General features: G+C 34.8%; 1 long non-coding RNA gene across 1 annotated transcript; it reads left to right on the top strand.

Moving 5' to 3' along the window:
- Nucleotides 1-1,443: 1,443 nt before the first annotated feature.
- LOC149500175 (uncharacterized) lies at nucleotides 1,444-5,392 on the top strand. The gene is made up of 2 exons (XR_016325205.1): nucleotides 1,444-2,428; nucleotides 2,518-5,392. It is a non-coding gene; the product is annotated as an uncharacterized LOC149500175 (long non-coding RNA).
- The last annotated feature ends 551 nt before the right edge of the window (nucleotides 5,393-5,943 follow it).

Here is a 5,943-nt window from a genome sequence, read left to right as displayed (position 1 = left end):
CCGCTATTTTTAATACGATAGCTAAGTTGAAAGAATCAATTTTTAAATTTTTTATGATTTTTACATATCACATATATGATTTTTATATATAAACAGCTGATAATTGCCACCACGTTGTCTATATATGCCATGAAGCAGTATTGCGTTTCGGTTTGAAGGGCGGGACAGCCGTTCTATTGGAAAAATTGAAACTTAGAACTAATGTCTCAAAGTGGGATGGGGTGGGTCTCAAGGGTTTAAATTGGCTGTAGCGGGCTTAGTTTAGTTTAGTCTGTTTTGAGTCGTCGTACAATAAACAGGTTCCAAGCTGTCGTGTCTTTTTAGTAATTATCATCTTACACACAGCACAGTACAGACTCAACAGTGGTGACCCCGACGTGACATGCTCTATATATAAGCACAGACTAAACATGACCATGGACTCTGGTAACCACTTAACACCAAGCGGGCCGTGAGCTTTTCTACTCATCTGAGCAATAAAATAAAAAAATAAAATAGTTATCAACAGCTGTAAAAATAACCTTTCATGTTCTATATTAGCTGAGAATCCTGTTGATGTTTATATATACATTTAATACCGTAATTTTAAATTAAATAGGTACGTATTGTGATATTTTATTCTTGTTGCAGAATCTTAGGAGCACTGTATTTTGAAGTTGATTAATCAATCTCAGATACTATAAATTCTCATGAATACTAACAATATTAATCGCTAAGTTTATTATGTTTTTAGGAATAATATATGGTAACATTTTTAAATGATGCCTTTCCATCAGTCTAATAGCAACTAGGAAACTTTTTAAAACTCTAGAAACGCTTTGAGATTTAAAAATCAAGTTTGTCAGTATTTAATCCAGAAATAAACGCTACGAATCTTATCAAGAAAAAGCTAATCGTTCCACAACAAAAGACATCAACTGGCTCGATTTCTTTCAGTGAAGGGATCCTTAAAGGAAACTTATTCACTCTTATTAGTCGGGAGCTTGTTTGTTTTGGTCGGCCCGGGACATTCGGATTCCCGGGTCATTATCCGGGAGCGGGACACGTGATGCGTGAAATTATTTTGTACTTTACACAATTCCGGGGCTTGCGCGTACGCGCTTTGAGGGGTCACATTGGAGTAAGGTGGATAATTTACGATTTAAAATACTAATGGACATTTTAATAATCTTCGTCCATGTCTAGGCCTTTTCCAACACGTAATATTGGGGTACGATTTATATCCGTAGTCGGTTCTAAAGCATGCATGTCGTGCCCACTTGCCGATTGCCGATGACTTTGGTTCTCTGTCGAAAAACCTCATTCCTGATTTTAACGTCCAGAGAAGCTCCGAACATGGTTCTGTCCATAGCTCACAGAACGACCTTGAACTGACGGACTCGCCGTACTGTGATTTTCCACGTCTTGCTTTCGTAAGTATTTAGTACATACATATGGGCGCAAACGCCACTGTTGGCAATAATTAACATAATAATATATAGATTAGTTTATTCTATATTAACATTTATTTATTATTAGCAACAAAACTGTTATTCTACCATATTTAATAATTAGCAGACACTGTTTTGATGTGAAAATGTTCAGAATATGTTTAATGTTTATATTATTGTTTAAAAACACAAATGACTGTATAAATGATTAAATATGAATAAAGCATAAATATTAATAATAATTTATATTATAATTAACAGTACTAATAATTTAATTAAGTATTGTAATTGTTTTGCAATGATGTTGTTGGCGCCATCTATTATTAGGCTGGATAATAACAATGTTAGTTAATATTACTTAAAAGTAATTCATGTAAAATAAATTAAATGTGAGTCATGTAAAATCACTAAAATATGTATTTTGAATATTAAGCTATGTTTTGTGAATTGTTTCGCAGTAATTACATTTGTTTGTATAAAAGAAGTTGTAGTTGCTATAACCAACACAAAATGGCTAATTGTGTAAAAACCACTGAATAACTCAGGCGTGGCTTTTTGTTGTAAACAAGTAATGTTAAAGTTTTATAGAATTGTATTGTATTTTCATTGTAAAAGAAGTTATGTGTGTAAATCCTGGCTTAACGCCGACATCAGAAGTGGGATCACAGCCCCAAAATTAATCGTAAGCCTCCGAATGAAGTAGCCCACTGTTGAACAAGTGATGGGTCTCTCAACCTGTATTAAAAAGGCGAAAAGTGATGATAGCTGCAAATGCTGTACCCTTGTAGTGGCATTATAACTTTTATTTGCCGCCGTTCAACTCCGATGAGGGCGTGACATCAAGACCGATGCGGAAATGTGGACGAAACTATCATGAAGCTAATTGTTTCATCGCATGAACATCGAGTTCAAAAGAGCAAGCAAGACATAAGCCGATATCTGGTCTTTGTATTGAACCGCATTGGAGCAAGTGAGGGACGAACTGATCCATGCATTCAGTAAAGTTGTGGATATTTAAAATGAGTTCTAGACCGTGGATGTTTTGGAAAAGCTACTGACGCTGAGATGGTAAAAATACTGATTTCAGGTATTTATCTTAAATTTATTCGATCCAAGTTATTGAGAAATACGCTGTGGTATGTATTTCGCTTCCTAAATAATATCGATTCTAAAAACGTTCCGAAAGCGTCAAATTGAAAATATACTGTAAATATAATGTTAATAATCTAAACATAACTCAGTTTTATCACAATCACATAATGATTCCTTCAGTTTTCGTGGCACTTTTAGTAACACTAAGGTTTTAAATGTGGTTACTGCGTCACTTGCGTCATTTCGAGAAAACTTGTTACCGCCGTCAAGATGACAAACGTATCACCACAATTAAGACTTAAATCATTGCAGATCTAGTTTAGTAAGCTAAACAACTTCATGTAAAGTTTTTGAGCATAAGGAGTCAACTGATTTCAAAACAAAGCATTGTGACTTTTAATGGAGAAAAATACTAGAACTATTATAGAATTTCATATGGTAATCATAATCATATGGTAATACTGACAGTCTTGCTGACATCCTAATAGGTTTTAATCTTTTAAAAATAACTTCTCAGTGTTGCACTCTTTGAGGAGAACTTATCTATTTTTATAAGTTTCTATCCAGTGAATGCTCAAGTTTGGAGTCATTATTCAATCATCATGTAACTTTTGCAAATCATGTCTCATAGATGGTGATCAGGCAGATAAAAGTTGGATTTGAAATAATTAATTTGGATAGGATAGTACAACGCTGTACATACTGTATGTCTCCTGTTTATTGTGAGGAGTTCAAGCATATTACAATAAAAATAAAAATAAACTTTTAATAATATGCCATAATAAGAGACAGCTCATCCCTGTTCAGCAGCTCCATATTATTACTTTTCCTTTCATAATTATTTATTTTTGGATGAGTGATTAACTCTCTGCACCCTAGGTTTCTAGTGGGGGTGCTGCTTTATTATTAGTCAAGAAAAAGGATGGCACAGATCTCTATGTGATTTCTGTTTTTAAAATCTTAGTTCCATTTTTGGAAACCTGTCACTTTTAAAAATTCACCAAGATAAAAGATAATTCAGGAGTTTCAAAAACTTGTGAACAATATGAAATTCAGTACCACATTATTGCAAAGAGAGCGAGCATGGTCAACAGGCATGCTGAACTATTGATGGGTCATAAATGTCACATGTTTGTAAAATATCAATTAATAAGATCTGACAGGCAGCTTTAAGAATTACAGTTGATTAAAATCTGCAGCACAACAATAAAACAAAAATGCAGAGGCATTAGAAGGATGATGTTCCCTACCAGTCATTAAAATAAAGCAAATTGAAAATGGTCCGCTGAATGATGAATTAGGGGAAGTTGAATCAGCTGGTAAAAAATGGATGGACGAGCGGTCTCTGTCATCTAATGTGTTTTGGTAAAGGTAAAGGTTTGGTAATGGTAACGGTTTGATATAGGTAAATCTATCCTCTTAATGTCAGAGGATTCTGATTGACCGTATGGGCAAAGAGATTTGTTCTGCTGTAAAATGATTTATAATTTGTTATGGTATCTACTTTTATTTTCCTATCCAATTATCCTTCCTAAAACGCTGGCGGGCCACCATGCGAATCCTTAAACCTGGTCTTGTTGGCTAGATCCCGTATGGGTGATGCCTTATGAGTTGGCTAGATCCCGTATGGGTGATGCCTTATGAGTTGGCTAGATCCCGTATGGGTGATGCCTTATGAGTTGGCTAGATCCCGAATGGGTGATGCCTTATGAGTTGGCTAGATCCCGAATGGGTGATGCCTTATGAGTTGGCTAGATCCCGAATGGGTGATGCCTTTTGGGTTGGCTAGATCCCGAGAGGGTGATGCCTTGTGGGTTGGCTAGATCCCAAATGGGTGATGCCTTGTGAGTTGGCTAGATCCCGAATGGGTGATGCCTTATGAGTTGGCTAGATCCCGAATGGGTGATGCCTTTTGGGTTGGCTAGATCCCGAGAGGGTGATGCCTTGTGGGTTGGCTAGATCCCAAATGTGTGATGCCTTGTGAGTTGGCTAGATCCCGAATGGGTGATGCCGAGTGTGTTGGCTAGATCCCGTAAGGGTGATGCCTGGTAAGTTGGCTAGATACTGTAAGGGTGATGGCTTGCGAGTTAACTAGACCTGTATGAGTGATGCTTTGTGTGTTGGGTAAATCCCGTTGGGTGATCCTCTTGTGTGTTAGCTAGATCTCGTAAGGGTGAATGGTGCCTTGTGTATTGGGTAGATCCCAGTAGGGGATATGACTTGTTTACTGTTATGTGAAATGCTAAAACAGCGCAAGGGACGCGCTGGAATCAGTATGGCCGTATGGGCGCAAACGCCACTGTTGGCAATAATTAACATAATAATATATAGATTAGTTTATTCTATATTAACATTTATTTATTATTAGCAACAAAACTGTTATTCTACCATATTTAATAATTAGCAGACACTGTTTTGATGTGAAAATGTTCAGAATATGTTTAATGTTTATATTATTGTTTAAAAACACAAATGACTGTATAAATGATTAAATATGAATAAAGCATAAATATTAATAATAATTTATATTATAATTAACAGTACTAATAATTTAATTAAGTATTGTAATTGTTTTGCAATGATGTTGTTGGCGCCATCTATTATTAGGCTGGATAATAACAATGTTAGTTAATATTACTTAAAAGTAATTCATGTAAAATAAATTAAATGTGAGTCATGTAAAATCACTAAAATATGTATTTTGAATATTAAGCTATGTTTTGTGAATTGTTTCGCAGTAATTACATTTGTTTGTATAAAAGAAGTTGTAGTTGCTATAACCAACACAAAATGGCTAATTGTGTAAAAACCACTGAATAACTCAGGCGTGGCTTTTTGTTGTAAACAAGTAATGTTAAAGTTTTATAGAATTGTATTGTATTTTCATTGTAAAAGAAGTTATGTGTGTAAATCCTGGCTTAACGCCGACATACACATATCCATGTAGTAGTATGACCAGAGAGTATGATAGACACGAGTCATTTCAAATAACTAGGACTACTCCCAATAGTATTCTCAATTTGATTTGGAAACATTTTAATTAAAACATCTAATATCTAACGACTTTAATCTAGCAGTAATGAAAATATTTACATAAATTTACTTCCATGAATACTCATATACACTTAATATATAGACTGAGCATTAAATTCACTCATTTTAAATTGAGTATTATTTTTTTGTAAATTAAACATATCCATGTTTCGTCTATCATCAACCTTGCTCGCAGGGTCGTTACTTTGAACCCCGCTCGATTACGATGAACGAAATGAAGTTGTAATGTAATACATCTGCTACATTGCTTTGTGTGACACAATAGCAATACGAATACAATTTACAATTGCATAATAAGATTGTGTTTATAGTTACGCCATTGAGAACGTTCGCCAGCAAATGATCCGGAAAGGAAACGAATTAGATA

Source organism: Bombyx mandarina, chromosome 23 (genome assembly GCF_030267445.1).
Source record: "Bombyx mandarina strain Sakado chromosome 23, ASM3026744v2".
NCBI lineage: Eukaryota > Metazoa > Arthropoda > Insecta > Lepidoptera > Bombycidae > Bombyx > Bombyx mandarina.
The sequence above is the reverse complement of the archived record's forward strand: the minus strand, read 5'-3'. Positions and strand labels throughout refer to the sequence as shown.